This window comes from Protopterus annectens, chromosome 2.part2 (genome assembly GCF_019279795.1).
Source record: "Protopterus annectens isolate FY-2018-M chromosome 2.part2, PAN1.0, whole genome shotgun sequence".
NCBI lineage: Eukaryota > Metazoa > Chordata > Ceratodontiformes > Protopteridae > Protopterus > Protopterus annectens.
In genome coordinates, this window is record NC_056730.1 from 655,035,902 (window position 1) to 655,060,277 (window position 24,376).

The window sequence follows — 24,376 nt, forward strand, 5'->3', positions numbered from 1 at the left end:
AGTGGCTCTACTTGATAGAGGCACTGGGAACTAACATTGGGCGGCATGATGCCAGGGCACTTCTATGGGCTAGGCTTGTAAAGGCTCCAAGGCCATTAGCCTAGTACATGCTTATAAACTTATGACATTAGGAAGAAGGATTCTGTACCATTATCCACAATGTATGATGCTGTCAAACTAATAGCAACTGAGTGATTGCTCTGGCAGATGCATGCTAAGGAGAAAAGATGGACATCCATTAGCTGTTTCTTGCTAATTGTGCACCATGTTAAAAAATAATGAGCCCACAGCACAGTAGCACTGTTTACTTTTAATTTTACTAAGGTAGAGAGTGCTACCAAATTAAAGGATGGCATGTGGAGCTAGTATGGACGATGTTTGGGTTAAAGCAGGTTAGCAATGCCTTGAAGAGAGTAAACTAAGCCTGTGTAAATTCTGTTCTAGGTAAAAAATGGTTCTGATGTAAACATTTCCCCTGACAATCCCCAAAGGCACCACTCCTGCTCCTAATGCACAAATTCTATACAAGAAAAATAAAGTTCAACAAACAACTGGCCTAACAACTATTGTTGCATGTAGCATCTCTGCACATTGCTAAAGTCAGGGTATATAATTTTGTGGAGTGTGTGGATGGTTGAATAAGAGGCAGGAAAACAGGTGTGGGAATTTGTCATGGATGGGCATTTATTATAGGGTGTGGTCTTTTCTAAGTGAGTGGGAGGAGTGGGTAGGAGCTTGAAGTTGATATTGATTAATGGATGTGACCCCATTGACACCATTCTGTCCAAGCTTCAGTCCAACAGATGTCACTGTTGGTCATACTTCCCAGCACATACCCACATATATAGTGATATGGCCTTGTTATATGCAGGGCCAGATCAAGCATTACGTGACCTAGGCAGCTGTAAGGGGGGGGGGGCCCTGGCCATGCAAAAACTAATTAAAAAAGAAATGTTTCTGCTCCCATACACATTAATTAAAATAAACCCTCCTTTTAAGAATCTTGATTACAGCATTCACTTGTTGCAGCATTCAAACTTTTCCAACATTCATTTCATTGGTTAGAGTACGCCAGCTTCCAGTATCTCATTGGTTAGAGTAGACTAAAATGCAGAGCAAATGAAGCCAGGAAATTGGCACTTGATTTAACTTCCCATGAAAGCCAAACCTTTAGCAGGTCAGAATGTGAGACTTCTTTGTATTTTGGATTATACAACAAGCACCAATGGCATTGAGCCAGGTGATTGAATTTACAGCAGCATTAATGAAACAGGCTATGTGTGTGTGTGTGTGTGTGTGTGTGTGTGTGTGTGTGTGTGTGTGTGTGTGTGTGTGTGTGTGTGTGTGTGTGTGTGTATGTAAAATGTCCCAGTTAGGGAGCAAAATGGCCTGCTCAGTCACACAGATACAAACCCTTTACCTTATCTACATGAGGAAGGAACTTTAATTCCCACACCAACTGCCATACCTCCAGTAACATTTTCCCCTCTTCGCTAACTCACTGAGGATTACAGTCAGTGAATGTCAGGCATTTGAGTTTCACAGTTTGTGTGGTTCAGAAACCACATATTAATGCAAAATATACTGTTTTGTTAAGTGATTTAGAGTAGTCTGCTCTTATCTGTCTCCAGTTTTATAGACCACCTCTGATTTTGCCTCATATTTATACCCTGTCCTTGAGCAAGTCGCTTTGCGGTAAACAGGATCATCATCACATGAGCCATGTTCTCTTGATGTGATCTTTGATTTCCTTAATGTTGACAATGTGTTTACTATTTAGCTGTGAAAAAATGGACAACGTGGTCTATGAATTTAATATTAATATTTTAACAATGAATACATTTTTAATTTAGCTTGTTGTTTTTCAGACCCACTGGTGTGGAATGAACTGTGTGTTAACTACACCAGTTTGTCTAGCACTTAGTGCAGATGAGTAATGCTATGCGCAATTAAGGAGCTGCTTCCTGTAGTACATGATTTGACTCCCTCACTCATGATTTTGTCTTCTATGTGACTCTGCCAAGTTATTTCACCAGACAATACTGATGGGCTATTCATGAAAAGAGACACTTGTGTCCAGTGGGCTGTCCTAGGCTGTTAGCAAATGCATTATACTTTTGCCTTTTGAATTCCTGCACACTTTAGAGATGCTAATTAGCATTTCATTATATGCTATTTGAGTATGAATCCTAGCATGTGTTTTGCAGTTTAATGGGTTGCCAGATGCATTTTTGCTAATGGAGTTTGAAGAAGAAGTTCACTGTTTCTCATGCTAAGAAGGTTTTCAATGTGAGAGAGTTTTATTTTGTGTAGCAAATATCTGTCAGTTTTTTTCTCTGTAAAATTTGAAATAGAAGTTTTAATTGAAATTGAAATATTTATGATAATTATAAAAAGTAAGTAGAAAACAGTATCTACATGGACAGGTTCAGACAGTGTTTATGGTGAATGGGGGAGAGTGCTAAGTGATAGAATATTGATATGGCTGGCAAGGGCCTGATTCATTCATCTGTTTAGGGCTGAATTTGACCACAGTCCAGCACTGTTGACTTTAGAGGAGTATGCTGCAACATTATAGCATTATTAGCCATCCAAGTAGGACAGGCCTGAGCTCATTGATGTCAGAGGGGATAGTTATTCTTAATGACAGAGAAGACATAGGACAGAGAAGACAGGGGGATCAAAAATGAGACGTAGGTGTCCTACAATAATGCAATCTTCTTCTTCTTCTTTTTTCAGCTGCTCCTGTCAGGGGTCACCACAGCAGATCATCTGTTTCCATTTCTTCCTGTCCTCTGCATATTGCTCTGTCACACCAATCACCTGCATGTCCTCTCTCACCACATCCATAAACCTTATCTAAGGCCTTCCTCTTTTCCTGTTACCTGGCAGCTTCATCCTTAGCATCTTTTTCCCAATATACTCTGCATCCCTCCTCAACACATGTCCAAACCAATGTAAACTTGTCTCTCTGGCTTTGTCTCCAAACCTTCCAACCTGGGCTGACCCTCTAATATACTTGTTCCTAATCCTGTCCACCCTTGTCACACCCAGTGCAAATCTTAACATCTTTAACTCTGCCACGTCCAGCTGTGACTCCTGCCTTTTTGTCAATGCCACTGTCTCCAACCCATATAACATAGCTTTTCTCATTACCCTCTTGTAGACCTTCCATTTCACTCTTACTGGTACTCGTCTGTCACAAATCACTCCTGACACTCTTCTCCACCCACTCCATCCTGCCTGTACTCTCTTCTTCACCTCTCTTCCACACTCACCATTACTCTGAACTGTTGATCCTAAGTATTTAAACTCATACACCTTCGCCACCTCTACTCCCTGCATCATCACCATTCCTCTATCCTCCCTCTCATTCACACACACATATTCTTAGTTCTGCTATTATTGTCCTATAATAATGCAATCCCCCCACCTAAACAAGGTAAGTTACAGGCAGTAATATTTCTGATTTTTTTTATATCTTGTGGGTGTCTAAAAAAAGCTGTTGCAACATTTGCATGGTCTGTAATTATTTTGCTTTATTCATTGTACTAAAAAATTAATTATACGTTAATAGGCCCAGATTGTGTAATATGGTCTAAACATGTTGTATTTCTGTAATATGTTTTTGCAGTACCTTCTTTATAGACTCCAGCAACTGCAAATGGGTTGACATTTGCAGGTCATATAGCTTGTGCGATGACGAGAAGTATTGCCAGCTATGCTAGGAGAAGTAGGACAGTGGATGTGTAATGTACGGCAGCATAGCTAGCTGGAGTTTTATAAAGGATTATATGTCATTTCTATAGTAAACTGATTTGTGCAGGTGCTTGTGTTGAAAATGTTTTTGTAAAGCTGCTTGTATTAAAAATGTACCAACGGTGGGTCCTGCTAGACAGAAAAGAAATGCACCTGTATATCAGACTGTATTGTAACTGTTAAGATGAATATATTGTAGCAGAGGATTCTGGAAGAGAAGATGTTAATCTCAGTTCAGCTAACTTTGAAATAATAGTCTGAAATTAAATTACCTGGATTAGGCCATAAAGATTGTATCTTACAGTTCTGATTGCAGCCACAGACAAAAATGTCTTGTGAAAACCAGAACTAGGAATATTAGTGTAGTGTTCTTAGGGGTGAACTAATTAATACCCTGGAATGTTGGAAGTTTGTGAAATGGTTTTATAATTTCCAGATGCACATCTTAGCAAAGCTCTATATGTGGATATTATGGCTCATATGTGCTAGATTCTGATTCAGTTTCTAGTAAAGGGGGTAGTTTGGGAACCAGAAGTCAGATGACCAGATATATGTGATGTCATTCTGTAATCCAGTACTGAAATGATGCTTTAATACTAGATGAGACAGAAGTCTCTGGGCACTCTGTTTTAGAACTGGCGATATCACTCACCTGCTTCATCTTGCTTTGCTCTAGTAAGTGAACCAGGGGACAATAATTCTTTAGATCAGTCAGGAAAATATAGTGAGATTAGTCATGTATTGTTTTTCTTTATCTGTGTGAATCTTTCCGTCTGTGTTATTTTTAATATTTCCTGTGATTGAAACTCTAGTGTTTATTGTAAATATATATTTAGTATTTTCATGTTCTTTTATTATTATTATTATTATTATTATTATTATTATTATTATTATATATACTTAAACTTTTCATTGTGGTTAGTCTTTTAGAGAATATTTTACCCTTTCAGAGTATTTATATTTATTTGGTGATACTGTGGCCACTCTTGAAAGTCGTGCTGCACTGGTCAAATGCAACCATTTGTATTAGTATTAATTTTACTCTGTATAGTTGGGTACACTTGTAAGAGCCTTAGAGTAGCTGGCTTTGGAGTGTTCTGGTGACAGTATCTACTTTATAGACTGGGCAGAAGTGGCATGGCTGGTAAATCTGTGCCAATCAACCTTTCCCAGGTGTGTGTGTGTGCATGTGTGTGCTTGTGGGCGCGTGTTTGTGTGTGTGTGTGTGTGTGTGTGTGTGTGTGTGTGTGTGTGTGTGTGTGTGTGTGTGCGCACGCACGCTTGTGTGTGTGTGTGTGTGTGTGTGTGTGTGTGTGTGTGTGTGTGTGTGTGTGTGTGTGTGTGTGTGTGTGTGTGTGTGTGTGTGAGCTATTTGGAGTAAGAACACAGATCACTAGTTTCACAGAGAAGGTGGTGGAGGACTTGGCTTGGAACACTCAGATGAGGACTCAACACTACAGCTGTGTCAATGAAGAGTCTTGTTTGGGACCTGGAGACAGAGAGGGAAACCCTGCCCCAGGATTGAGTGTGCTTCCTGTGTTTTCTTAAGGAAAATTGTGCTTGATGCAGAGAGCTGCATCTGAAAATGCTGTGTGTATCTATCTTTCTTCCAAGTGAATGTCCCTCACCAGTGTCACTGGTGAGGATTGAGGCTCCTTGATTACTGGCCCAGAGGTGGGGGTGTCACATATCGGTGACAGTGGTGGGATATTAATTGAACTTCTGTAGCTTGTAGGCATTTGTTACTGAAGGTGTGTGTACATTCAGTAGCCAAAAGGTAAACATGCAGAGTTTCATTTTCACAACAGTTTTATTTATTTTTTTGTTAGTTTCGTTTATTCACGGAAAGCAGGCAAATATGTCAGCAGAGAATTATGGCAAGCTGACAAAAAAACAGTTGGCCAAGGTGCTTGAAGCCAAAGAGGTGGTGCATGCCATCCTGACTAAAGAGGAAATTATTTCAGCCTTAGTCACAGCTGTAGTCTAGACCAGAAACCAAGAAGGCAACCTGTCTGTTGATGAGGGTGTGAATACCTCAGAAACAGGACAATTCATGTTTTCCTCAGAAGACTTAAAAATCTGTCGAGTTAAAGAGACTTGAACTGGAAGCCAAACATTTGGAATTAGAATCAGCAGAGAGACTGTAGCATTTGGAGGCTGAAGAAAATGAAAAACTAAGGAGTTTGGAGGCCGAAGAAAATGAGAGACTGTGGCATTTGGAGGCTGAAGAAAATGAGAAGCAGCATCAATATGAAAGGAAGATGCTGACTCTTTGTCAGGGTCTTGGAGGTAATTGGGAAGGAATAACTGAGCCCCAGAAGCAATAAAGGTCATTAAATTTCTTCCATAGTTTACAGAGCATGATAATTTTGATAGTTTTATTCATATATTTGAAAGAGTTTGTAAACAAAATAATGTTGACCAAGGGTTCAGGTATGGTTCCTGACCCCCTTTACTCCATGGTAAAGCTGTAACTGCTGTTTCTAAATTATCTGATACCGATTGATTAAACTATGATAAAGTTAAACAATGTTTACTGGAATGTTTTAAGTTAACACCTGAAGCTTATAGAAGAAGGTTTCATGAGCATAGACGCAAGGCAGATGAAAGTGTATATGGTTATATTGCTGAGTTAAGCACTTGTTTTCATAGGTAGGTGAAGGTATGTCAGGTCATCACTTTTGAAAGGCTAGCAGACCGTTTGGTGAGGGAACAAGCCCTTAGCACTTTGCCTGAGGACATGATAATCTGGTTGGAAGTCTGGGAGTGTAACTCTGCAGATGAGCTGGGGAAAAAGGGGATCTCTACTTAGCAAGCAGAGCATCACTGCACAGGAAAGGGATACCCAGTGTTGCAAATGGATATAAGAGAACCCATGGTTGGCAGCCTAACCCACCCCAACAGAGGTCACCGGTAACAAGGGAAGCCATTAGTTTAAGCACACTGCCAGGATCAAGGGTTAGATCTTTTAAATGTAACCAGTAGCACCATGTAGCATACAGATGTCCACAAAAGCAAGGTGGGGAACAAAAGGTGGGGGAGCGAGCAGGTGGGAATAATATTATGCCAATGGTAATTTATATGGAGACAGCAGGGCTACCAGGTTATCACTAGAGTTTATATTCTATCTTAATAGATGGAAAACAGGCCACTGCTAGGAGAGATACAGCCTCTGACATAACCATTGTGAAGCCTACAGTGGTTAAATAGGAGCAGTACTTGCTTGGGCAGTCCACTCTAATCAGAGCTTTAGGAGGGACACAATTTCAAATGCTTTTGTCCAGGCTCCACCTTGCCCGGGAGGGTGGAAAAAGAAGCAAGCAAGTAGGTGTGTTCGAGGATATCCATGCAGATGTCTTGATAGGGAGTGATTATGATAATGCAGTACCTTGTGTGCATGCAATTACATGCAGTCAGGCTTGGAGACAGGCATGTGGGTCTGGTAGCCTGGGGGAGACCCAGACATACCCCATACCTGAAGCCAGGGCTGGTGAGTTGGCTATTTCAGAGAGGGAGCTACCCCATAGCAGTGAGCCTGAAGGTAGCACAGCTGCTGGTAGGTACTGATGTTCCCTTGGACAAGGTGACTGCAAGGGCAGAGGTGAATGGAAGCACCCAGGCTGACAGTGAGGCACTGTTGTTAGAAGGTACCAGGCTTCCTGTGGAAGGGAAGCTGGGAAGGTTCACAAAGATAGATTTGAAACAGGCTCAGGTCTTGAACCCTGCAATGAGAGGCTTGACGGAGGTATCTAGGGAGACACCTGATCCACAAGGAATAGGGGAGTCTGTATACTGGAACAAAGGATTTCTGTACAAACAATGGGCCCCTGAGGGAGGGCTAGAGGGTGAAGTAATACAGAAATTGGTACTGTCTAGAACCTACTGTCTGGCACATCTAGCCACAGCCTCCTACATTTCTTTTGCAGGTCATATGGGCATAAAGCATGTGAAGAGACATATTATACAGAACTTTTTTTGGCCTGGGATTGCAAGGAGTGTACAGGGTACTGCAGGGCCTGTGAGCAGTGCCAAAATGTAGGCTAAGCAGGAGACAAGGTCAAAGCTCCTTTCATGCCTTTCCCTGTGATTGAGAAGCCTTTTCAGAGGGTAGCTATAGATATTTTGGGGCCTCTGAGTACCTCAAGTTCCACAGGGAAGATGCATATCCTGGTGATAGTAGATTATGCTACTAGATGCCCTGAGGTAGTGGCTCTGTCCTCCATCGAGACAGAGAATGCAACAAATGTTTTGTTAGAGATTTTCAGCAGGGTAGGTTTCCTGAGACAAATACTGACAGAGGTGTCAATTTCATGTCAGACCTCCTGGCTTGTCTGTAGAAGTACTGTGGGGTGAAGCACCTAAAGACCACACCTTATCACCCCCCAGACTAATGGTCTTGTAGATGGGTTAAACTCTACACTAAAGACCATGACACAGGCACATGCAGAGCAGTTTAAGAGAGAGTGAGACAAATATTTGCCCCATCTACTGTTTGCCTACAGAGGTACCCCAGGAATGCTCAGGTTTTTCACCCTTTGAGTTGCTGTATGGTCATAGGGTGAATGGGCCTTTAGATTTGATTCATGATGAGTGGGAGGATGAATGTGAATGTGGCATATGTCCTAAACCTCAGGACATGGCTTAGGGAGCTCATGGGCTTGGTCCAGGAGAACCTGGCAGAAGTCCAGCAGCAGAAGAAGGTCTGGTATGACAGGAAGGCTCAAGTCCAAGAGTATGCTGTGTGACAGTAGGTTATAGTGCTCATTTCTGTCAGTCACAGTAAGCTGCAGGCAGCTTGGGAGGGACCAGTGGCAAGGAAGGTCAGTGATGTTAACTACATAGTAAACCTACTATGCAGGAGGCAGAGGTGCAAACTGTATCATGTTAACATGATGAAACCTTACCATAATAGAGAAGCCCTTGTGCTGAGTATTTGCCGTGGATGACAGGAGAAGTCTGAGGGGGGCTCTGGTGGCTGATTTCCTCAGTGAGGCTGACTGACACCTCAGTAGAAGGATTAGCAATGTCCCAGCAGCTATTCCCTACCCAAGTTTGAGAAATCTGAGCAGTGTTGCAGGAGTTCGGGGGGCAAGTTCACTGGGATACCTTTGTGCACCCAACTGGTGCAGCACCATGTGGATACAGGACCACATAGAACTATCAAGCAGGCCCCTTACAGGGTGCTTGAGTGAGTCAGACAGACTCTGAGGGAGGAGATATGGGAAATGTTAGAACTGTGAGTAATCCAATGAATCCAGCAGTCCCTGGGCCTCCTCAGTGGTGCTGGTACCAAAGGAAGATGGCAGCACCAGATTCTGTGTGGACTACAGAAAACTAAATAGTCACAAAGAGTCAGATACTTACCCCATGCCTAGGACTGATGAAGCCTTAGAGCAGCTGAGGGCTAAGTATCTGACCACTATTTATCTGCCCAAGGGCTACTGGCAGGTGATCTTGACTCCCACCACTAGAGAGAGGTCAGCCTTTGTGAATCCTTTCAGATTATACGAGTTCTCAAAGATGCCCTTTGGGATGAAAACTGCCCCACCAACCATCCAGAGGCTGGTAGATCATACCCTAGCAGGAGCAGGAGATTATGCCCTTGCTTACCTAAACAAAACTGCTATCTACAGCCATTCCTGGCAGGAGCACCTTCAGCATGTCAGGGAGGTCCTGTGTGGACTGCAAAGGGCAGGGTTGATCATTAAGCCCAGTAAGTGTCAGGTGGTTATGGCAGAGGTCTCCTACCTGGGACATAGAGTGGGGAGTCGTAAGATCAGGTCAGAACCTGCCAAAGTGGAAATCATTCAGGTGTGACCTGCCCCTGTTAACAAAAAGCAGGTGAGGGCATTCTTGGGGACAGAGGGGTACTATAGAAAGTTTGTTCCCAATTATACTACAATAGTTGCTCCCCTCACAGACCTGACAGTGAAAAACAGACCAGATAAGGTAGTGTGGAACTCAGCATGCTAGCAGGCATTCCAAAAGTTTAAAGGGGCTTTGGGAGTACCCCTTGTGTTAGCCAGTCCAGATTACAGCAAATAATTTGTTGTGCAGGTGGATGCTGTACTCAGCCAGGTTTCCTCAGAGGGAGAAGAGCACCCGGTTGTATGTCTCAGCTGTAGACTCCAAACCCAGGAAGGAATGTTATGCAGTTGTAGAAAAAGAATGTCTTGCCATAGTATGGACAGTGCAGAAACTTCAACCATATCTGTATGGAAGGAAATTCAGTTGAGTTACAGACTACAATTCCTTAACATACTGCAGTGAGCCAGCCAGCAAAATACCAAGTTATTAAGGTGGAGCCTAGGGTTGTAGGCATATGACATGACAGTGCATCACCATAGTGGGTTCAACAATGCCAATGCAGATGGACTTTCAAGACAGGATATGGGTTAATTTGTTCCCAGACAGGCTCAAGTCCCTCAAACCAAGTTTCACAAGGGTCATTTGAAAAGCTATCTTGAGACTTCAAAGGGTGGAGAGATGTGAAAATGTGAGGTTTTGCCAGCTATGCCAGGAGAAGTAGGGCAGTGGATGTGTAATATATGGCAGCATGACTAGCTGGAGTTTTATAAAGAATTATGTCATTTGTATATCAAACTGATTTGTACAGGTACTTGTGCTGAAAATGTATTTGTAAAGCTGCTTGTGTTAAAAATGTACCAACAATGGGTCCTGCCTGACAGAAAAAAAATAAACCTGCATGTCAGACTGTATTGTAACTGCTGAAATGAATATATTGTAACAGAATACTGGAAGAGAAAACGTTAATCTCAGTCCAGCTAACTTTGGTAAAGACTATGAAATTAAATTACCTGGTTTAGACCATAAAGATTGTATCTTACAGTTCTGATTGCAGCTAGAGATATAACGCCTGTAAAGCCAAGACTCGAAATCCTACTTTATTATCCTTAGGAGTGAACTAATTGCTACCATGGAAGGGTTGAATTTTTGAAATGTTTTTATACCTTCCAGATGCTATAACACATATTAGCAAAGCTGTATGTGTGTGTATTATGACACATATGTGCTAGATTCTGGTTCAGTTTCTAGTAAAGGGCATAGTGTGGGAACCAGAAGTCAGATGACCAGATGTATGTGATGTGATTCTGTAATCCAGCACTGAAATTATACTTTAATACTAGATGAGACCAAAGTCTCAGGGAGCTCATTTTAGAACTGACAGGACTACTCACCCACTTCATTTTGCCTTGCCCTAGTAAGTGAACTAGGGGACAGTAATTCTTAGATCATAGGTTCATACGTTCATAGGTGTTTATTAGGCTAATGACCACAAGGGCCTTTTTAAGCCTAGCCATGCATCCCAAATCTCTGACAAGTTCTGCTACCCTGGATAAGTGTAACATGGGCCTGGGTGATGAACCATTTACAGGTTACCTGTGTGCATTAGAGACATAGGTGCCAAACTAGGAATGAATTTCTCATTTCCCATCCAATTGTCCAAGTTACACTTGGATTGAGTTAGGGAGGAAGTCTGCTTCACATGGACGGGGAACCAGTTCCATAGATGGGGTAATGTCTGGGATACATACCTATCTCTCCAGCAGGTCTTATTTATATCACAGGCAAGGTCAGTCAAAAAAATATAGTGAGATTAGTTAAGTATTGTATCTGTGTGAATCTTTCCATCTGTGTTATTTTTAATATTTCCTGTATCTGAACCTCTGGTGTTTATTGTAAATAGATATTTTGTATTTTCATGTTCTTTTATTATTTATTATTAAATATATTTAAACTTTTCATTGTGGCTGGTCTTTTAGACAATATTTAAAACTTTGAGAATACTTATATATATTGTGTGACACTGTGACCACTCCTGAAAGTCTTACTGCATTGGTCAAACACTTCCATTTAAATTAGTATTCATTTTTCTAAGTATAATTGGGTACCCTTGTAACAGCCTTAAAGTAGCTGGCATTGGAGTGTTCTGGTAGCAGTATCTACCTTATAGCCCTTGCAGAAGGGTCATAGCTGATAAGTCTGTGCCAACCGTTCCCAGGTGTGTGTGTGTGTGTGTGTGTGTGTGTGTGTGTGTGTGTGTGTGTGTGTGTGTGTGTGTGTGCGCGCATGCATGTGTGTGTGTGTGTGTGTGTGTGTGTGTGTGTGTGTGTGTGTGTGTGTGTGTGTGTGTGTGTGTGTGTGTGTGTGTATGAGCTACTTGTAGCAGGGACACAGAGCACTGATTTCACAGAGGGGATGCTGGAGGACTTGACTTGGAGAACTTGGCTGAGGACTCAGCTATATCAGTGGGGAGCCTTATTTGGGGCCTGAAGAGAGACAGAGAAACCCATCCACAGGATTGAGTGTGTTCCCTGTGTGCTTTTAAGGGTAATTGTGCTTGATGCAGACAGCTGCATCTGAAAATACTGTGTGCATCTATCATTGTTCGAAGAGAAAGTCCCTCACTTTTGTCAGTGGTGAGAATTGAGGCTCCTTGAATACTGGCCCAGGGGAGAGATGCCACAGTCTGTATTATTTGTTGTAATCAGAATCATCTAATCTTCAGCATCCATTATGCAGTTATTGCTCTATATTAGTGTGTTACAGTCTTCTCAACAAGGTCAGACTATAAAGGATTTCTGCATGTAGTTAAAATAAAAAAATTATTCGGCACTAAGCACAGAGAACTAAAGCTATGACTTATTAATGAGCTGTTTCCTGTGGTAAGGGCGCATGGTTTCCATCTTTCTACCTTCATATACCTACTCTATAAAACTGACCAAGTCACTTAACCAAACAGTGCTTTAGAGCAATTGGGAATTTGGGTTAGGCTCCTTAATGGTCTCCAAGACTGCATGCCTAGCAGCTATAAACCTATTGTTATTCTTTGCCAGGCATTCCATACTGTGTAGCTGATCTAGTTAGTAATTGTTAAAACACAATATCACTGGCACACCATTTGCTAATGTAACATGGACAATTTCATTTTCAAGGGCAGCAGGCACTGCATTTGTAGGTGAAACAGTGAAATGCAAAGTTGTTTGCCAGCAACAGCCTCTGCATTAGTAATAGTTGTCTTTAATGTGGTTATTCAAATGGCTTTTACTTGAGCTGAAAGTTTGCATTTTGGCTTACCATAAGGTATATGTAATTTCTTCATAATAATAAGGGGAGTATCCAGTCCACAAAGTGGCTATAGACAGAAGTTATGTGCTCACCATAACGTCTCATCTGTGTTGTCCATTTTCATTCTTCCTCAACTTATGATGTGATCCCCCTGATCTGATTACTCTGTTGCAAAAACCTGTGGCAACCAGAAAACTCTTGAGCTACTCCCTTATGCACGAAGCAACAACCCCAAGTACCTCAGAACTTGTTTGCTAATATCAGCAGAAAGAAGTATTGAATTACAGAGAGAAGAAACTATATCTGGAGCCATGTTCCAAGGAGTCAGGGTGACACTGGCTGTGGATCTACTGCTTCTGTCCCATTCACAGGCAGTGAATCAACCACAAAGTTACTTATCCATTCCATATAGCCTCATCTATACATCTGCTGCATGCAACCCCACATTTTCCTGAAGTCACAAATAAATATCAATGTACAGTGAAAATGAAAGCATCTAATGGACTGGTGAGGAGAACATAGGTTGTCTGGCTATTAATGGAATTGGAGAAGCCAGGCAGTCAGACTGAGGTTCTGTATGCCTGGATAAATCATACATGTTAGATGAGACAGAAAGGCTGAAGTCAGATCCAGAATCCACAGTTGGTAGAGTGAGGCCAAAGGAAGGGGAACCAAATCTGTCAAGGTCAAAAAGGTATAATGATTGCTCTTCAACTTGGAAATTAGCAGGATTGGTGGGTAGGCATAAAGAAAGCTTAGGGGGGACAATCGTGAATAGAGCATCCCTCATTGACTCCTCCTGTGGTGGGGATAAAGGCAAAGTGCATGCTGCATTTGTTGTTTAGGGGAGAAGTGAAGAAATTGCAGTAAGGCTGGCCCCACTGAAGAAAAATCATACCCACCACATTTTTGTTGAGAGTCCATTTATGAGATAGAAGAATGCACCTGCATTCTCCATTGGGTATGCCAGGGAGAGCCAAGCTGTGTTGTTGTACACTCCGGTGGTTACTCACTGGAGTGGAGTGCTATTATTTCCTTCAGTAGCACTGCTAGAGGTGCACAATTTTTGTCATGGGATTGGAGTTGGTGGACTGACAACTGGAAGCCCATACTGTCTGCCTGGAGAGGGTCCTCATATAGCTTACAGAGCCTCACCACTGCCTGGCTCTGCCTTCACATATGGGTCCCAGTGGGAAGTGTACTGACAGACCTGTATCTAGGCATGTTTCAGAACTCACGGGATAATTCTGTAAAGAAAATCAATACATTCAGAAAAAAATATGCTTACACTGTATGTAAATCACAGCAGGTTCTTTTAGTAGTGTGTCCATAAAAGATTATGTGAAGTAACGGCAGAGCAATAAGCTCACTATTCTCCCAATGTTCCACACAGTAACAATGCGTTGCAAAATCTGTGCCGTCTATAGCACAAATTCTTGCAATAGTCAGCTGTTCAGAAACGAAAACAATGTTGCAACGAACTCACTTGAACGATAAAACAAATAGATTTATTTATAAACAGCAAGCGCTTTCACCATTTAGACTTCTTTAGGCTATCAGAACATGTTATAAGTACATTCTTTTATATTACTGGTTTAATGACATCATTTCCTCTCCCATTTAATTCAAATTAAATTAAAATATAACATTTAAATTAATAAAGTTTATAAAGGCAAAGCTCTACATATAGAACAATAAATAGTTAAGCCAAATGTATACAAAATGAGTATATATGCATAAATGATTACTGTCATATTCTGTCATTCATTGCTTTTGCAGTGTTAGCGCTGTTAAAAATCAATAAATGCAATGGTTATTCTTAGCATTTTAATAACTCATATATAAACATATAACAATATAATACATTTTATTAATGAAGTATATATAGTTAGAATATAAAATAATAAAAAATCATGTAAACATCAAATATGAACTTGCATATATATTAAAAATATATTAATATATTAAAAATATATATTAAAAATACATATTATTACAAAGGGCCTTAATATGAATTTCTTTGGTGCTATTATAATTACAAAATAATCTTAAAATTACATATTGCTTTAATATTCAAATCCTATAAATATTATTACCTAAGAGGTCTATTTTTCAAAACTGGTTTGATAGATACCCTATCATTTAAACCAGGCTGATAATCAGCCCTAAGCCTTATAATCCACTTACTTTCCATCTCTTCTGTTCTATTCCTAAAATCTCCTCTTCTATTGTTAGGATTATTTGTTTGTATGACTTGAAACTTAAAATTATGATCTGGTGTATTATTACATATATGTTTTGATAAAGCACTTCTCATGGATTTGTTGCTGATATCATATATGTGTTCTCTTATCCTATCTTTAAGTCTATGGTCAGTTTTGCCTACATAAAACGCAGGACAAACCATACAAGTAGCTAGATAAACTAGATGTTCAGTGGAACAATTGGCATTTACATTAAAAATAAATTCTCTGATAGTGACAGGATGCACAAATCTTTTGGATTCTATAATGAATTTACAATATTTGCATTTCTTACAAGCTTTTGTACCATATTTCCTATGCAGTTCAGTTGGCCTATTTTTTAGTCTATTAGAGCCACATAACATCCTATAGAGATTCATTTTATTTCGGTATGTAAAGGAAGGACAGTCTCCTATGATACTATGAATCTCACTATTCAAAGTCAGAATATCCCAGTATTTCATGTATGTCTCTCTTACCTGTTTAACATCTTGTGTATAATAAATACACACCTTAAGCTCATCCGCTGTCCTTTTGCTACTATTGGATGTTAACAATCCTTCAGATCTATTCTGTTCTGAAAAATATGGGCTTGCTCTATTTTGCCGCAGATGTTCTATATCTGAGAAACCCTTCAACATTTCTTCACTTGTATATGATCTTTCTTTAAGTTTTTGTTCTAATTCTAAAATTTCTTCTCTGACTCCTATGTCAGATGAATGCAATCGAGAAATTCTCATTGCTTGTCCTCGTGCAATATTTTTAAAAATGAAATTAGGATGCATACTGGATCTGTGTAGTATAGCATTCTATGGCATCCTTTCCTGAATACACCAGTATTAATTAGACCCATAGTCGTCCTTTCTATGAATACATCTAGAAATGATATCCTATTTTGAGAGACTTCTGATGTAAACTTCAAATAGCTTGTCTGACTATTCATTTGTTGAAAAAATTCATTAAGTTTGCTCTCGTTTGATACCCAAATCAAAAAAAGGTCATCTACAAATCGAACATAAAACTTAACACATTGCTGAAAACTTTCTAGTTTACATAGGGAATTATTTTCCCAATCTGCCATAACTAGGTTGGCGTAGCTATTTGTATCTTTTATGGACATATGAGATAGCAGCTATTTTTCTTTTAGTCTTTTAGTAGTATACTCATTTCCCCTTTTACCTAGTAACAACTTCAATTTCTCACATCGCCCTTAACATGATTTGTAAACTCATCATAATATTACTGAACCCATGTTTAAAAATGTAATCTTTTGCAGTCCCTTGTGATTTCTAAAAAATAACTTTCATTTTCAGAATACAGAACACATATTTGCATACATGCAAATCAATCTGGCTGCAGTTAGAATATATAACCTATACGTAGGAATAACTTTAGCCCATATGCAAATATGCCATCAGTTACTAATGCAGATTGTCCAGAACTGCAGCATAGAGAGATAAAGCCCTGACTATAGTTCAGGTGATCCAGGTTCACTTAGCAGCTCAGGTATTTGAGGCACTGGCAGGTGAGAACTGGTGTGGGACCATTCCAGATGTCTCTATGCTGATGTTTTAGTGGAGGTAAGAACTCAGAAAGATGACACCAGGGTTGGTGGGAGGGAGAGAGCTGAATAGTCATGAGCTGTCCCCATGTGCCCTGATGTAGAGCACAGGCTCTGTCTACTACTCAGTGCCCACCTAACCTAACATAAATTGCCATCATCATGTAGGTGGGAGGGCATTAGGGCTAAAGAAAACCCTGTTCCCCTTCAGGATGATGGAGCTATTCCCAATAACTTGACCTTTAGGCACTGGAGATGAGAGAAGTAATAAACCATGAAGTTAAGTGCTGACCATGGGGAAATGAATGGGCCATTTGAGTAACGCACAAGGCAATCTTTATGGCCTGAAGGGGTAATGGCGCCCCAAAATTTTCCCATTGGTTAATGGCTACTACTGTTTACAAGAATGCAGGTTTCCATTACTTGTACATAATCCTTACAATGATGAAATTCCTTGTAAAACCAAGTCAATTTGTTTCTTCTGGGCTGTCATATAAGCACATTAAGTATTGTCTGAAGTTTCCTGACATATTAACTTTTCAAATAAGACATCATCATTTCAATTTGGATATATTTTATTTGATAATGTGTCAAACTAGCAATTGTTAGCCAAGACTCATACCTAGAATCTTTTGATTAACATAAACTTAATTATTTACTTTGTCATTATTGTAAACAAATACTTTATATTTGTTGATATCCTAACTCAAAAATACCATATTTCATATAAAAGTATAATAAATCATGGGAAATTAGATATTGTTATTTGAAAGGTTTGTTTAGTCATAGCTTACCATGGTCAAAATATGCTCATATATTTTCTTACCCTATTCAAGACTGCAGGCTTAGCCACCTTGTTTATCACTATGATACCCAGAATGTATTTCATAAAGCACAGTTCATTTAACTGCTGTTTCATATTGATAAACTAGCTGGGATATTGTCTTAATTTTAAAGGGAGTAACACTTTATATGTATATAAAAGCTTTCCAGCATAAACTTAAAGAAGTTTGACTAACTGATTTAATTAACAAAGTTTTATTCTTGCCACCTATTGAGTCACTCAGTCCACTACTAACTAAAAAGTTCCAGACTTCTGCATCAAAAATATTATTATTTATAATTAACCTGTGCAACTTAGACAAACTTCCCGTATAGGTACATTTACCTTCAATGATAGTGTAATGTCCCCATTCCGGGCCAGTAATTAAGGAGCCTCAGTCCTCACCACCAACTCTGGAGTGGGACATTCACTTGCAACAAAAATGGATCCACCCAGTGTTTCCTGATGCAATTGTCTACATCAAGCAAAATTTCCCTTAAGATCACACAGATGACTCACACAAGTAACATAATCATTAAGGAATGGGGTAAGAAATACACAACGTTATTAGGTCAGAATTATAACAATAGAGTGAGCAGTAGAGTAAAACAGACCAACACAAAATCTGGCACTGATTTTGGGAAAGCATGTGTTTTGGAATTTGGTCCACATATTGATAAAATCAAGAAAATTATGGTTAACAATTGGATCATTATACAGGCAGATCAGGATATAGTTAAGATATTGGGAACCCAGCCACTATTTGTTAACAAAATGGGGCGTAACATCAAGAGTTATTTAGAGAGAGTTGGTACTACTAAGACGGTTACCCACAGAAATACTACCAAGTGCGGAAGTATTGCCATGCCATTTTAGAGGATGGGAGCATCATTTTAGAAAATGTAAATAAGACAAGCATTAGGTTTATTCAAGGTAATTGTAACACTAGATGGGTTATATATTTAGCAAAATATATGGCATGTCCTGGATTTTATATAGGAAAAACAGAAAGAAAATTTAATAAACGTATATATGCATATTTATAGAGTATTAAGACCAGAGATGTAAATAATGCCTTATATAGGCATGTTAAAAAATGTGGGGACAGACATTATTTTAAATTTGCAATTTTAGACAGTGTTCAAATCGACCCTAGAGGGGGCGATTACAAAGGAATACTGTTCTACAAAGAAATCTGGTGGCAGCTATAAACTGACACTTCTAATACACCAGGACTTAATGACTATGTTACTATCAAGCCATTGTTGAATATAGGTTAATCATTAACTGTTTATACCTATTTTTATTTTTATACTACTTGACTTGTGAAACTCTACTATGTTTCAAGGGTTACATGTTTTCAGATGTATGTTCGTTTGTACACTAATCATTATTTTTGTATTAGTGTGAATGATTTTTATGACTGTATTTTTATGACTGCATTATTATGACTGTGTTATTATTTCAATGCCTTTTTATTGGCATTCAGTATTTTAAGGAATTCATACTGTTTGCTTTTTAAGTGTATGTTGCTTTAACACAGCGCATTTTGGCACCAATGAGGTTATTTAAATGTTACTACAACACTTTTATGAAGTTCTGATGAAGCTCGCATTGTAGCGAGTGAAAGCGCTTAACTTTTGGATAATAAATACTTGATTTTATTATATATCAGCTGAACTTTCCGTTTTTTGTGACCTTATCTTGAGGTTGGCGTGTCAAGACACAGGGGATCAGCGTTCATCACATTTGCTTAAGATCACACAGGGAACACAGTGAGTCTGGGGGTTGGGTCATCTCTCGCTCTCCAGATCTCCAATAAGATTGCCCACTGGCAAGTGTCCAAGCCAAGTCCTCCACTACCCTCTCTGTGGAACCAGTGCTTTGCATCCCTTCTCCAAGCAGCTGACACACACATTCTTTGAGATTTGATTTTCACACACACATACCTGGGAAAGGCTGGCACAGATTTATTAGCTATGCACCCTTCTGCCCAGACTGTAAGGTAGTTACACCACCACCAGACACTCCAAAGCCAGCTACTCTATTTGGTAAATGGTAACGCTGACCAAACAGCAAGGCTTTCAGGAGTGGCTGCATTGTCACCAAATAAATACAAGTACTCTCAAAACTTATTTATTTTTATTTTATTTATATTTGTTGACTGGGAGTGTCCGACTGGATGTAGGTCCATTTTCAGCGGAGGCCCAGGGAGAAAAGCTCCTCAGTTAAAATAAACAGACAGTAGTTACATTGGATTACATAGCGATTAACAATTTACATAGCAATTACTTACAACATATTTACAGATGAAGAACATAGTACATCAGTAGACAACTAGAATCTTTATCTGTGAAGTACATAACAGACATTAACAAATGTTACAAGAAGAAGTTCCTGCTGTATAATAAGTACTGGCTTATGAGCATCTGAGCTTGCTATAATTAAGGTAGTTAGTGGAGTGGAAAGAAAGGTAGTGGTTGGATGGGGAGGGTGATATTAGAGTGGGAGTTGCAAGGGCATAGCCAGCATGTTTTTAGGTGCGCTTTTAGTAAAGTTTTGAAGTGGGTGCATGATGGCATGGAGATAATTGTGGGTGGGAGGGAGTTCCATAATTTGGCTATGGTGCAAGAGAATAGTGCTTCACCAGCAGAGTTATTGGCTTTAGTGATCTGCAAGTGATTTTTGTTGCTGGTTGTTAGTGGTCTGGTGGTGCGATAGGGTTGGAGTAGATTCTGGAGGGATGGGATATTTAGTGGATGGTTTACTAGTTTGTGGGCGAGTGAGAGTTGATACCATTGAAGGAGGTGAGGGAGTTCAAGCTAGCCCAGTTCATCAAGTGAGAGACAGTGGTGACTACGGTAGGATGCCCCTGTGGCAAATTTGGCGATTTTGTTGTAGCAGGTCTCTAGCTTGTTTAGATCGCATTGCCTTAGGTTGGTATATACTGGAGAGGCATAAAGTAGGGTGGAGATAAGGTGGGAATTTGTTATTGAAATCTTTGCTGCTTTGGTGAGAAGTTGCTTATTTCTGTATAGTGCTCCTAATTTTTTGTGGACTTTTTTTATGGTCATGGATATGTGCATGTCAAATTTTAGTTTATTGTCTATTTCCACTCCTAGCAATTTGGTGCATTCAGTTGGGTATATAGTGGTGTTGTCTTTTGCTGTGATGTTAAAGTGAGAGTTGTTTTGAGTATGTTTGGTGGATTGGAAGATGAGTAGTTTAGTTTTGTTTGGGTTGAGTATTAATTGGGCATCGTATAACCAAGTTTCAACAGAGGAAAAGGCTTCCTGGCTGACTTTTTGCAGTTTGGGTAGGGACTGGGCTGAGCAGATGATGGTTGAGTCATCTGCGTATTGTATGAGTGTGCCATGTTTGGTGGCAGAGGCTAGATTATTGGTGAAAACAGAGAAGAGTAGGGGTCCAAGGATGGATCCTTGGGGAACCCCTATAGAGACAGGTAGTTGGGGAGATTTGTCATTCTGCCATACAACGGATTGTTGGCGGTCAGACAGGTAACTCTGAGACCAGATGGTGACATTGTGAGAAGGATAGGTTATTGAGGACAGAGATAAGTTGTTTGTGTGGGACCATGTCAAATGCTTTAGATAGGTCTAGGAAAGTAGCAGAGGAGAGATAGCCATTGTTTTTATGCTGAAGGATAGTGTTAGTAAAGGAGAGTAAGGCAGTGGTGGTGCTATGGTTTGGTCAGAAACCATGCTGAGTATTGGAAAGGAGGTTGCTAGTAAGGAGGTAGTCTGAGACCTGAGAGTGTATGCATCTCTCTAGTATTTTGGAGAGTGGAGAGGGCGGTAACTGGTTAGTTCTGTGGAGGGTCCGCCTTTGTGGAGGGGAATTATATGTGATACTTTCCACAGTGTGGGAACGTAACTTTCTGACAGAGATCAGTTAATCAAGATGGATACCTGGTAGGCCAGAGCATCAGCTGCGATTTGTAGGTATTCACTTGGGAGGTTGTCTGCTGCTAATCTGGTGGGCTTAAGTTTAGCTAAGAGTTGTTTTACATTGGAGGTAGGTACAGGAGAAAAAGAGAAGGCAGTGGGGAGATTACTAGTTGAAGGTGTGGGTTGGAGGGGAGGGGGTTGTGTTGTTTAGCTAGTGATAGTATGGTTTGTGTGAAGTGTGTGTTGAATGAGGTAGCAATATTTTCTGAGGAGTGAGGGATGTTAGGAGGAGGGGTACTGACTTTACCTGGGTGGAGGATGGAGTTTATGGAGGACCAGAATTGTTTGGGGCTGTGTTAGGAAGAGTTTAGGGCAGACTGGTAGTATTGGAATTTATCCTGTTTTATTAGCTTTTTGACTCTATTGCGTAGTTCTAGGAATTTCTGTCTAGTTGAGGGGGTTTTGGTTTTGGCCAGTGCTCCCAGGCTTTATCCCTGTTTTTCATTTCAGACTTAGTGGTTTTCTGTAGCCATGGGGAGGGTTGTGCTTTGATTCTCGTAAGTCTTATGGGGGCATGGTAATTAAGGATGCTCAGGAAGGTAGTATTAAAAAATTCAACTGCGTCATCAAGACTGAGGTACTTTAGAGGATGCCAGTTACATTCTTTGAGGGATGAGATGAATGTGAGTGGGTTAAAGTTTAGTTTTTTACGTATTTGACGGTAGATGACAGGTTTAGTTTGGTATAGGTATTTTTTGAGTAGGAATGTTGGGGAGTGATCAGTGAGGCTATCTGATAAGCAGCCTGTTATATATGACTGGGGGCTCTTACTGACTAGTATCCAGTGTGCTTGCTGGAGTTTTTATTTATCCTGGTTGGCGACTGGAATAGTTGGGTGAAGCCATGAAGGTTTACATGATGGGTTGGATGGTTGCCAGAACAGGATTGCTAGTCAATATTGACATCACCTAAAATGATAGTTTCTTGGGGGAGATGGTGGGTAGACCAGCTGAGGAGGTTTTCTAGTGAAGTGATGTTTTGGCCAGTTGGGAAGTAGCATCCAATTATGTTGATGGTTTTGTTTTGGTTTATTTTGAGGTTGGTATATATTATTTCTTCATTGCCTATTTGTGGAGCTGATGATTTTAAGATCTGGATGTTTAGATGCTGTTTAAATATTATAGCTACACTGCCTCCTTTCTTGTTTAGCCAGTCTACTCTTAGTATGCCATAACCTGTAGGGAATATTTGCTCACTGGTAATGTGAGGTTTTAGCCAGGTTTCTGTCAGGATGACTATATCTAGGGAGTACAAGTCTATGGTGGCATGGAGTTCATGGACTTTGTTGGATATACATATAAATATATATATAAAACTCAAAATATTCTCTAAAGAACCAGCCACAATGAAAAGTTTAAATGTATATAATAATGAATAATGAATAATCAAAATAAATAAATAATAATAAACATGAAAATACTAAATATCTATTTACAATAAAAGGGTCAGTAGACCATTCGCCTACCTGTCATCAAATAGTAAATGAAATAAATGAATGAATATGATTGCTTCCTCCATTGAGATTCCCCAGAGTTCTTGGCAAAGAGTGATGCTTTCTCTTAGTTTCTCTGGAGGAGGTACTGGTAGGAGTCAGGGTGACACTGGCTGTGGATCTTCTGTTTCTGTCCCATTCACAGGCAGTGCATCAAGCTGCACCTCTGCTTAGGCCAGATTAGGCAGGGAAATACAGTTAGACCAAGTATATTATGTGTTTGAAATAGCTAAGCACTGGCAAAATAATTTCAATTTATCAAAAATGGTTATTCTGTAATCTGGAGTAAACCTTACCTCTGGCTATTTTCCAGGCAGGTCTAAGTTCTCTGGCTCTCACAAGCATATCATTTAGATATATAATTGTGTGCTGGAGATGATTAGGCTTAAATCTAGCATTCATATGTTGCACTTGTGCCACAGTTATTGCCCATATTCTATTAGCTCCTTCTCCATAATCACAACTGGTTCTGGTTCCCTCTTACCCTCAGGCAGCCCAATCATCCTAGAGCTATTGTGCCAGAAGTAGTTCTTTGAACAACCTAATTTAAATTCCAGTCTCTTGCTCTTAACCAAAACCCTCCTTCTAAAATGAATCAGATAAACCCATGGCCTTCTGCTCAAGAAGGGAATCTGTTCCAATTCCAGTCATTGTCTGATTAAGGCTAGCAGCCTGTTCCATTTCAAGTCATTGGTTGGTTAAGGTTAGCAAATTGGAAGTAAACTCACTAATTTCTTTAGCTTTCCTTTAGCCTTGATAGCCACGTACTCCAGTCTCAATAGTTGTACAATTCCATGTTCCCAGACTAAAGAAAACATTGCAAAGTCAACCACAAACTAATGCAAATACACTGCAGGCAAAGTCAGTAAAACAATAAGGCTTTGAATTTATACAAACTTTACCTTTTTTTCAAGAGATACACTGAATTGCTTTCATCCTGCACTGATCATATCACCGTGGATGTCGCCAATATTTTACTGTTTATGCTTCTCCCAAATTACTTTTTTTTTTCATTTTTATTCAATACATTTTGTAGATTCCCTTGAAGACTAAACAGGGCTAAAGAGAAATTGGCAGATTTGCATAACAATCATGATTATTTGAAACATATGGCTTTCAATGAGTGATACTGAAGTATGTAAAGACTTTATTCTGATTTCTATGACACATTGGTACACTTATTGCAGATGGTGGTACTTATTTAAACATTTAACGGGCACACTCATTAAAGTATCCTTTGTCAGACATATGCACAACCTTGTCTTTTTTCTAGTATTGCCTTCAGCATAGCAGAAAATGTACATGGCTGAAGGATAGCATATGAAACTAGATAAAACAAGACAGAGCAATTTTTTGAGATGTTCTGACAGCTAGTGGTAGCTTTAGCTCCTTTCATCCATTTGTCAACAATGTAGAAGAGAATTTATGAGAAAAGGATCT